Source organism: Diospyros lotus, chromosome 1 (genome assembly GCF_014633365.1).
Source record: "Diospyros lotus cultivar Yz01 chromosome 1, ASM1463336v1, whole genome shotgun sequence".
NCBI lineage: Eukaryota > Viridiplantae > Streptophyta > Magnoliopsida > Ericales > Ebenaceae > Diospyros > Diospyros lotus.
Window position 1 is genome coordinate 18641348 of NC_068338.1, and position 11504 is coordinate 18652851.

The following is an 11504-nucleotide window of genomic DNA, read 5'->3' on the forward strand; positions in this document are numbered from 1 at the left end:
TTATGTTCACCCCATTAAAGGGTGAACAAAATCGCACTCTATCAAATATGCCCTCACCCAACATATGAAAAATTCTAGAAAGTCGACGGGCTTACCAACGGCTTTATTGAAAGAGGGCAAAAAGATGATTTTGCTCCCACGCCTTGCTCTTTCCTTCATCTCCCATGGATTTGCCCTTCCTCTACTGCTCTCGTCTTTCTTGCCGTAGCCGCTGCCCTAGCCTCGTTGTTGCGCCTCTATCGCCTCGCTGCTTTCGCCTCGCCTTGCCTCGTCTCAGTCGCCTCGCTGCCATCGCTGCCTAGCCCGATCGTCGCTGCATTTTCAACAACGATTGGCGAGGCGAGACAAGGCGAGGCGAGGCGAGGGCAGCGAGGCGAGGCTAGGGCAGCGGCCAGGGGAGAGGAGATGAGAGAAGTAGGGGCGGGGGTAGTGGCCCACTTTGCAAATTTGCAAAGTGAGCGGGGGTAATTTTGTCTTTTTGCTCCCTTTCTATAAATCTCTCTGTGACTCTATCTGGCTCTACAGTGGAGCTTCCCAACATATATATTCCCCAATCAATTTAATATTTGGAAAATGTGGATCTTTTATTATTAATTCGGTAGATAAAAATTTATACTAAAAATGATATCATAATAATATTTTCAAAATATAAGTCAATTTGAGCTCACTTATATTATCTATTATAATGCCCCACATACGTTCTAATTAATAACCCTTAAAATAAAATTAAAACATTTTTGTGTTTATTTAATTTTTTTGGGAAACGCAAGAGAGAAGAAAAATAACTTTTTTGGCCATCAGATGGCCTTATTTGCCTTCTCCCCACCAAAGATATAAAAGATAAAAAAAATATTATTGGTATTCCTTGAACTACACCTTAAACTATTAAAAGAAGTTAAAATGATAAAATTACCTTTGCTCAAATTATAAAATTTTAAAATGCCTTTTTCTTTTCTTCCTCTTTCTCCCTTTACCTAGCAACATGTCGCCTCCTCTCTCATTTCTCCCCCGTTTCCATGGTCGTCTCCAACAATCACTTGTTGCCACTATCTTGTTGCTGTCGTTGCCTCACCTCGCCTCGTCGCACCATCTCACGTTTCTTGTGCTGACTGTCACTGCATCCTCAGCAGTAGTTGGTGCGCGAGCGGCAAGGCTACTAGACAAGGCGACGGTGACGACCGACGACTGATGACTGCTAGAGATGGCCATGAGAAAGGGGGAGGGGGAGAAAAGAGAGGATGTGGCTGTGCTTGCTGGTAAGGGGAAAGAGTGGAGAGAGAGAAAGAAACGGGAAGGGTATTTTAAAATTTTGTAATTTGAGTGAGGGTAATTTTGTCATTTTAGTAATTTTTGTAGTCCAAAGTATACCTCAAGGAATACCAATAACATGGTCTAAACATAAATGAGTAGAAAAATAAAAAATGCATGATTGTGATTTATCTCCATACATTTTAGACTATCCCATGCCACAACTCAACAAACGACTAATTGTCTCCACCCCACCCCCCCCCCCCCAAAAAAAAAAAAAAAAACTACTTTTTGAAATTTAACCCTAAAATACCACTTTTGTGAAATTATTTCACAAAATATTGCCTTGTTGGCACTTGTGTAAATACACGAAAAACTGTTGGTGTGGACAGTAATTTTTTGGACCCTAAAATTATAAGCGATGGAAAAATGATGTTTTGGGAATTATTCTTAAGAAGGTAATCTTTTGAGAATAAATTTCAAAAGATGTGATATTTTGACAATTAATATTCTGAACAAACACTGTGATTAGTGTTATGGCTGTAACTCTTTAGTGTTCTCCAACTTCCTGCAGATTTGCTGATTAAATGCCTGTGAATACAAGTGCACCTTTATGTAGATGCATTGTTTAAAGTCATATACTTTTTGCTCAGACAAAAAGACTGGCCTCTCGTGGGTAAGCAGGATGCCGCACAGGGGGCAAGCACCAAGCCAGCCTATGATAATGTGGTATCTGAGCGATGCACGGTGACAGTGTAGAGGCGTGCATTGAGAGATCTTGGGGTGATGCGTTGACAAGCACATGCAAAGGTACATTGGATGGTTCGCGATAGGAGATGACACGTCGAGCTGGAGATAGTGATATGCTAAGCGCTATGAGCTAACACTTCGTTGGAATGGAGGGAGCAGGGGTCACCACACAACGAGAACTTTGCGGAATTGGGTGAAAGGGAGTGTCACACAAAAAAGGAGAATATGTTCCTTTCGGTTCAAATGAGATGATCGGACGGAGAGCTTGAGGTGACTGCAATCCGCATGGGGAAAGGGGGATGACAGACACCTACAAACATTTTGATGCTCTAATAAGTAAGGGTTACTGTAAACTAGAAAAAGAACATATTTTGATCGGTGGCCGACTAGTTTATATAAGAGAGAAAGGGATACTCCTTTGCGTGTCATCGATTGTTGCAACTGAGTAAGGAGTTGAGGATCTCGAGATAGTTGAGAATTGTTGCGGGTACGGATGATCTGGATATGACGTTGAGAAGATGAAGAATGTTGCTGATCAATTGATGTTAACGGGATGGGAGATGTTGTTGAACTGATGTTAATAAGATGGGTCTTAAGAATTGAGCCAAGCACTGAGTTATGAACTTTCCGTTGAACCGAACCTAATAAGACTAGTATAGTCTTGAATAAAAACCCAGGTATGGGCAAAGAAAAGCCGCAGGAAGACATACCTTAAACCCACAACAGTAGACACTAAAAAAAGGAGGGCATGCCCCCACGGGCGTAGCACCGATGGTTCTCAGGGTAGTAGATTGTATTCAAGGATGCAGGTTCGAGTCATAACAGTCGCAGTGTGGGAGTTTCACCCTCTTGTGGGAGTGACTTCTTGTGGGTACTATGTACTGTGCCTCTTGCTTTGGGGGTCACCGTGTATCGTAATTAACCCCTTCTACATGCGTGGAACAATATCTGAAAGACTTTTAAGGCGAAGAATTTCACATTTTTGCACCCAAAAAAAGAGGGAATCCCAAAAAATGTTTCTTTTTCTTTGGCCTTTGGCAAACAACCCATGTGGCAAAGTGAACCGATAAATTCCCTCACAGCTCATCCGCACATGATGGCTTGCTTCCTTCCAGTATATACACACAAAGACGAGGGAAAATCCATTCTCATGACATGCGACTGCAAAGTTGAGCAAATAACCACACTTGTCTGCTTTTGATTTATGCCTTTTTGTTAAATTAAAACTTTTTAAATAAATGGATTATATTAATTTATTAACGAACAAATTTATTTATTGATTATATATATATATAGACTCGTTTATTATTTAGCTAAACCTGATTATTATTGTTCATTTAGAAGATATATATATATATGTATATATAATTATTGTTTGTTTAAGAGAAATAAATTTGTTTATTGCTGATGAACAAACTTGTTATTGTTCACAAATAAGCTTTGATGGCATAAAAATATTTTTAATAGTTAATAATACTAATTTGGACTACTGGTGAGAAGTTTGAAGTGTGGCATTGTTTAAAATTCTAGCTAATTCTTGTTGGCTAGATGAATCTTGATCAGCTGAATGATCTGCAACCACAATAGAAAATACCTTAAGCATTCTTGGAATTTGATAATGGTGTAAATTATATCTTTGGAATTTGAAAATGAGATATATTTTATCTTTAAAAATTAAAAATGTAAAACTCAAATAATGTCAAATGATGAATGAGCTTTTTATAGTTTAAAACTGTTGGTAGTTTTTTTATAAACTGTTGACCTTTATACAAAGATAGTTGACTGGTTTTGTGAACAGTTGACATGACATTTTCATATTTTATGTATTTTTTGTGTAAATTTAAAAAGAGTCAGATTGTGATTGTAACATATCAAAAGTTTTTTAAAACTGTTGACGATCGATTGTTTAGACTATGGATTAATTTTTTTTAAAGAAGTTGACTATTTTTAAAAGAAATCGAATGTTTACCCAAAACCGTAAGTGTGTTCAGGGGTGGAGCCAAGATACTTAAGTAGGGGGGTGAACAACGATGACAAAAAATGTAAAAGTTAAAATTATACAATAATTATCCATATTAATAAAAAAAGTAATGTAATATGATGTCAAAATATTATATCACATATATATCATGGATTTGTACTGAAAAAGTAAAAGCATTGTTGTTAAAATCCCGATTTTACGCGTACGATTTTACGATTTTACGATTCGAAAACCCCCAAACGATTCAAATCCCATGTAAAATCCAATTTGGGATAAAATCCTATAAAATCTCGATTTTACATATACGATTTTACGATTTTACGTTTCAGAGATCCCCGAACGATTTTACGATTCAAAGACCTCTATTGATTTAAGTCGTAATTTAGAGGATGCTTCCAACGTCTCAATGTCACATAGCATCTGACATTGGAACTTATGCAATGAATTGTTATATTTTACCTCTAAATTGAAACTTGATTTAACATTGATTACATAAATTCCAATGTCACATAACATCTAACATTAATTGCATAAGTTCCAATTTACTTGATTTAAATTATAATTTTTACTTGATTTAACATTGATTGCATAAGTAAATCAAGACAAACAAGTAATTAATTAATGGACCACCCAACCCCAAATTGGGATATTACTTGATTTAATCAATGTTAAATCAAGAAAAAATAACAATCTAAATTTAATGGAAGACATTGGAAGCATCCTCTAAAGAATTTTAAGCTATATTTTACCTCTAAATTACCTATATTTTGCCTCTAAATTGCCTATACCAACCTGCTAGTTTTTGAGCTATATTTGGGAAGTATCATTTTTTGAATTATAATAAGGAATAATTAAGTTATTAAATAATATTAATTCATTTTTTATAAAATTATATTATTATAAACATATATTTACAAAAATTAAAGAGTATTTTTAATTATCTCTAAAATCTTACGATTTTACGATCCGATTTTATGGACCCTTTATCGATCCCACTTAAAATCTCGATTTTAACAACCTTGAGTAAAAGTAATTGCTAAAAATTCTAAAAGACTTACTTTCTTATATATCAAGATTACTTTCACGGTGAAAATATGATCAGATCCAAGATTACACGACTATATTTTATAAAATGAATGATTTATAAATATATTCTTGAGAGAAAATAAAAAGGAAAGAGGTTGGAAAAATGGCGTTTGGGCTTTTAGATTTTCGACCGGGAAGTGGAGGAGACTGTGGGTGGGGGAGGAGAGAGATTAGTGTTGGATAAAATTTATAATAAATATAATTATTATAATTTTTAATTTTGTTAGAGTGGGGGAGCTGAGAGTTTAATATGGGAGACATTTAAAGTAAATATAATATTTAATTTGGTTGGGAGGGACGATTTTCCAGATTCTTGGTGGTGGTGGGGTGAGGGTGAGGGTAGGGGAAATGGAGGAAAGAGATTGGGAGGGCAAAATATATATTTTAAATAAATATAATATATATTCTTAATTTTGTCTGAGCTTGGGGGATGTAATATCCCATGTTCGTATAAGGTTGTCATATAATTTCGATGAGTTTAGAATACTGAAAAATCGGTTTGATAGCAATTATAAGTATCAAATCGACTGCAGAGAATGTCTCAGAGTGAAATTGTCCAAGGAAAATAATATGGTCTTGATGAGCGTTCCGAGATATGATTTATGGTATTGAAAGAAATCGGATCGGGAACGATTTTTGGTACAGCTAAAATACAACTGCCATTTAGGCTGTAAAACCGAATTATCGTAGGAGACTCTCGAAAAATCAACGGAACCCTAGGGAGGCTCCGATTTTGCGTAATGAGCAACCCTTCGGTGGTTTCGAGATGGAACAACAGCCCAGTGAGGACATTTGGCGGAATTGTCTTTATCGAGTAAATCTTGGATTATTAATTTTGCGTTTTCTGTATTAAAATGCAATTTAATTTAGTGTTCGAGGGTATAATTGAAATTACGAAGTTACCCAAGTGATATAAGATGAAAATTGGAATTTAATGGTATAATTTCTTATAAATATTAGTGTAATATATATAATTATATACATATATATATGTAGGTTCGTAGCAGCAGGGGGCGTGAAGCCACGCCTCTGCAAATTTCTCATGCCCTGCAAGCTTGGCCCATGCCTCTGCCAATTGTGCCATACCCTGCAACCCATTTCCTGCAACATTTGGAAGATTTTTCAAGCCAAGAGTGGCGTCCAAGGCTGATTTGGGGGCGATGAAATGCCTATAAATAGGCATGAAGCTTGGCAAAATGAGAAGCAGCAAGGAGATCGAGAGAGAGAGAGAGTTGAGTGAGAGAGGGAGGCCTGTTGGTGGCGGCCCAAAGCAGCAAGCTTCAAGCGGCCATGGCTGTAAGTTCAAGTGGAGCAGGGGCAGCCATGGCAGCAACCATCGCGGCAGTAAGCTGGGCGACACGAGCAGGGGAGGGTCGAGGCAGTAAGGGGCGGCCAACGGAAGTGCGCGGTGGTGTGGGCAAGCGACAGTGAGGCAGCCATGCGGGCAGGCGCACTGTGCTCGCTAGTACGTTGTAGTGGAAGAAGAAGAAAGGAGAGGAAGAAAAAGAGAAGATAAGGAAGAAGAAGAAGAAGAAGAAGAAGAGAAGGAAGAAGAAAGAAAGAAAGAAAAGAAAAGAAAGAAGAAGAAAGAAAAAAAGAAGAAGCAGAGGAGTTGCACGCGGGAGGAAGAAGAAGGGAAGAAAAAAAAAGAAAAGAAAAAGAAAGGAAAAGAAAAGAAAAAAAAATGGAGAAAATTCTTGAAAAAATAGGATTTGGTAATTTATTATTATTCTGAAGATTTTGGCAAAGAAAAATTCTTCGGGCTTGCGTTTCGAGATTAGGGCACGCATACTGAGGAAGCTGGAGATGCTAAGTTGAGGTGAGTAAAATTTCCTAAAAAATTCCAAAAATTCAAGAATATTATTTTATGAATTTTTATAGTGATATATTTGAAAAAATATTTTAGAAATATTTAGTTTGGATTTATTGAGGAAAAATAGGAAGAAATAGAAAGAAAAATAAAGAAAATGCAAGAAATTATGAAAAAATAGTTTTAATGCTTAAATATGGTGATTATGATGCTTTGATAATTAAGTTGAAGTGATTTGTACGAATTTTGAGGTTGGCACGCAAATGAAGGTGATGCACATATTTTGAGGCAAGACACGAATATCGAGGTAAGTGGTACTTTCTAACTATATTTAATTTTATGGAAAATGGTTGGTTTTAGGTGATTTATATTTCAAATCCCAATCCTCGGGAATGCTTTCATGCATCATATTGACATGCTTTGATATGTATCCATCACGTAGACTGCATACATGACATGTTATGAAATGCATATATACACGTTGATATCATTGATCACACGCATTGAGGCCGTAGGGAGTACGAACTAGCACCGCTACTTTACCAAGGGTGTCCCGAGACACCCCGACTTCGAAAGAGGTGGCCGTAAGAATGATAGATAGCATGAGGGGTGCAGTTGACACCTACGATGAGTAAGACATTGCATACACACATGATATAACATTATGTACCCTTACTTAGATGGTTCATCATCTAACTTGGGCTTTGCCCCTGAAATATTCAAACGTTTCAGATGGAGATTGTAGCAGATACGAGGATAAATGAGGCATGAAATGGTATTTAGCAAGGTGCATGAAATGTATGTTATGTAGCCTATGTATTTAAGTTTTGCTACTTTGAATTCTGAACGTTTTGAGGAATAATGATGTATAATCTTGTTTAGGGTTAATGTTAGATGATAACTTATGTTTTGCATAAAGTTTGTTGAGGAACGATGATTTAATGATCAATGTTAAGATATCAGGTTCGATTATTGTTTTCGCATTTGATGTGTATAATGATTCTCTTTCGAGATAAATGATTGAGAATTCTGGGACGGATTCGAGGTATGACGTGATTTAGGATTAGTTCGAAAGGAAAAAATTTTATTGTCCCGGAATTGTCCCAAGTTATAATGCGCCCGAGAAAGCAAGGCGTTACAGGGGGGTAGCAGCCCTCTGGCCATATGGTAAATCCACCCCTGAGTGTGTTTCAGATTTCTAAATGGAAATAGTTAATCGGTTTGAAAGACTGTCAATAGTTTCTTCATTAACATGTTTAAACAATTAGTTTTTACAGGCATTAAATGCTCCAATGGCTACTAAAATGACTAATTAATTCAAAGTATAGGAGAAACCTATAAATATCAGCTCAAGAATACACTAGAGAAGTGGATCAAGATATAGAAGCTTACAAGTGTTCTTACTTTTCTCACTATTGCGCTTGTACTTTCAATATTTCACTTAACTAAAATTGTATATTATTTGTAATTTGTTGTTAAAATATTGCTACATATTTTAGAGAGATCTTTATAACTGAGAGTGCCAAGTTTTAGATTATTTTATTTGTAAGTTGTGTTGTATTTTCTAACAATTTGTTAGAAAGCTTACTTAGGTATAAGTATGAGAGTGTATATTTCTAATGGTTTGCTAGAGGGCCTACTCAATTCAAGTAGAATGTTTTATTGGATTGAGAAAATTTTCAAAAGATAGTTGGGGAATAGAGGTAAGTAGGGTTTGTCTAACTACGATAAATCTTTGTGTCTCCTGCTTTCTGTATTGTCAATTTTTTTGTTTATTCCCTACTTTTATATTTATTTTGCAAACAATTACAATTTTTTTTAAAATCATAAATACTCAATTCATTTCCTTTTTGAGTGTGAGGTGCGATTAGATTATACAAATCTAATAGAGAAATTACGAGAAAATGCCTCAAGTGTTCTTTTAAGTTACCATGATAAGTAATGAAGTGTTCTTTTAAGTTACCATGATAAGTAATGATGTTTTACATCTATGGAGGCCTAAAGTAGGTAGGAGTCTATCTTTTTGTAGATTGTTATCTTCTTATCATGTCCAACTTGGAATCCTTGTTTAAAAGTATGAATCTCTCTTTCTTTTTCTTTTTTTAATCTTTATCTTTGGATTTTGAGAGATGATGATTGTTATCTTGTAATTGTTGAGGTGTCATTTGAGATGCGGGGACTTCTGCTGTGTTCTTTGTGTGGTTTGTCTTGATGATGTAAGTAGTGAGGTGCCATGTGTCATCATATTATAGAATGATGGGTTTTGACTACATGAAGCTTATTAATAAGCTTCATGGTGGTCAACCTTAATATATACATTTCATACAAACTTTACCTCATGGTGGTCAAGCTAATTAAAAAGTAGGAATCTATCTTCTTGTGGTGGTCAAGGCCTCAAGCCCTTCAACATGAGCCTTGGCTAATAGACTCTTAACATGTTGGGAGGAAATATATCAATATTTCACTTAAAAGTGAAGTTTGCTACACTATAAGGTGTTAAAAGGAGATGAAAAGCAACTAATAGATATTAAAGGAATGCTACATAATGGGGTTAATACATAATGTATCCATTCTTATGCATGTGAGGAATGCTATGGCTAAGTGTAGAAGCTTTGCTAGCATTGGATGGTGAAGATAAGACCCTAATAGAGTAAAGAGAATACTTAGGCTTGGATATATGAGCTTAAGCAATTAGATGGTACAACCTTCTCACACACACTCATGGACAACAAACATTTGAGAAATAATATGTCGATAGAAGAGTTATGCATTTCCTTTCCAAAAAAAAAATGATAAACTATGTGTTCAGTTCTCAATTTTGTATTTTGGGAAATTGTTACATAAAAAACTTGCTAACATGGTATTAGTTGGCAATGAACCCATAAAGCCTCTTGAAAACTATTCCACACAAATATCTATGTACTCACTCGTAGAGAGTAAGTGGTGCACCTTACATGCCCCTAGGGGATAGGTCGAGTAGTTAGATGAGCAATATGTCGGTGTTAATCTGATGGGTTGCGAGTTCAATCCTCGCCCTGCGTAAGGGCCAAAGACCTAATTTGCGATTTATCTCCCCTAATGTAATCGATGGCACAAACATCGGAGGTCTCGCAAGAATGATCATCCCAAATGGTGCACCCTAGATGCCTTGGATTACACCATCATGAAATGATTAAACCCACTTACTAGTAGGGAGATAGTGGTGCACCCTAAGTGACTTATGGAACACTACTATGAAATGATATAACCTACTCATTAGTAGGTAGTTAGTATTGCACCCCAAATACTTCAGGGAACAACATTATGAAATAATCTAATTTACTTACCTAGTAAGAAATTAATGGTGTAACCTATTCACCTCAAGGGGCATCATCACATAATGGCTTATTTAGATTGCATAGTAGGAAGTTAGTGGCGTATTTAATGCTATAAGGAACTACATGTAATTCCTAATCTACTTATATTGGTAGGGAACCACTGGTGCCTTTGTCAGGGAGCATTATCGTACATACTATCATACCATATTATATACCCATTCCATCCCACATTATAATAGAGTAATACACTATGCTACATTATTGAACAAAGTTGAGAACTTAAAAAAGGTATTGTAAGAGAGGGAGAATAAAGAGGAGTCCGCAAATAACTCCTTGTAAAAGGCAAAAAAACAAGAAAAGCATTAAAAAACAAGTCCTAAAGACAATTCCTTGAAAAAAAATTATAGCGATTAAACCCTGCTTAAGAAGCCTAAGCTAGGAAAAAACTCCCAACCACCAGAGAGGAGATACCCCACTTAACATGGGTGCTCTCTTCTAGGTGAGGTGTAAAATATTTTTTCTGCTTGGCAGGGACCTTATTGCCAAGAAAGGAAATGCTTTAATTGGGTAAGGAAGTCCCTATTAGACAGGAAAATAATTCTTTGGCTTTTATCATATTTAAGAGGACAAAATCTTAGAGAGAGTGGGTGTGAGTACACGCAGCGTGTGTGTGTAAGGGTCCCTCACCCAAGAGAGGACCATCGGAGCCACTCATTAAACATGAATAACTTAACTATCGATTTTATGATTCCTAATAAGACCCAAAGGTATGACGAGTTTTCGAGTTTATCTTCATAGGTTTCGGGTCGGGATTAAAGTATCGTCCAAAGTACCACTCATTGGCAGCCCATTTAGAAGTCGGGTCATAAGCCATTAGTTAAGCCTTTGGAGGAGAAATGGGCTAAGCCCATTTGCTCAAGGCTTAAGAAAGCCCAATTAGCCTAAGCCCATTCTCTTGTTTGCCTTACCCTAGGGTTGTCATATAAAAGGGCTTTTTCCTTTCCTTGTTGCCTTTATTGATGCCCTTATTGACGATCGATTCTCTCCCTCTCTTTGTTCGCCCGATTGTTTCCTTTGATGGCCGATCTTCGTGAGTCTTCCTTTCCTTTCTTGGTCCAATCCCTCTTTCCATGGCAGTGGTCTTCCGTTACTTGCGAATCCCTTGGTTGATCCGTTGGTGATCCCTATTTATATTATTGGTCGGCATTCTCTAAGGTAAGCTCTCGACCTACTATTGTTGATTCCATCTTCTTTGTGAGGGGTGCTCTCTGTTCCTTGGTAGATCGTTTTGTGAGTGACCTTTGGGTGGTTT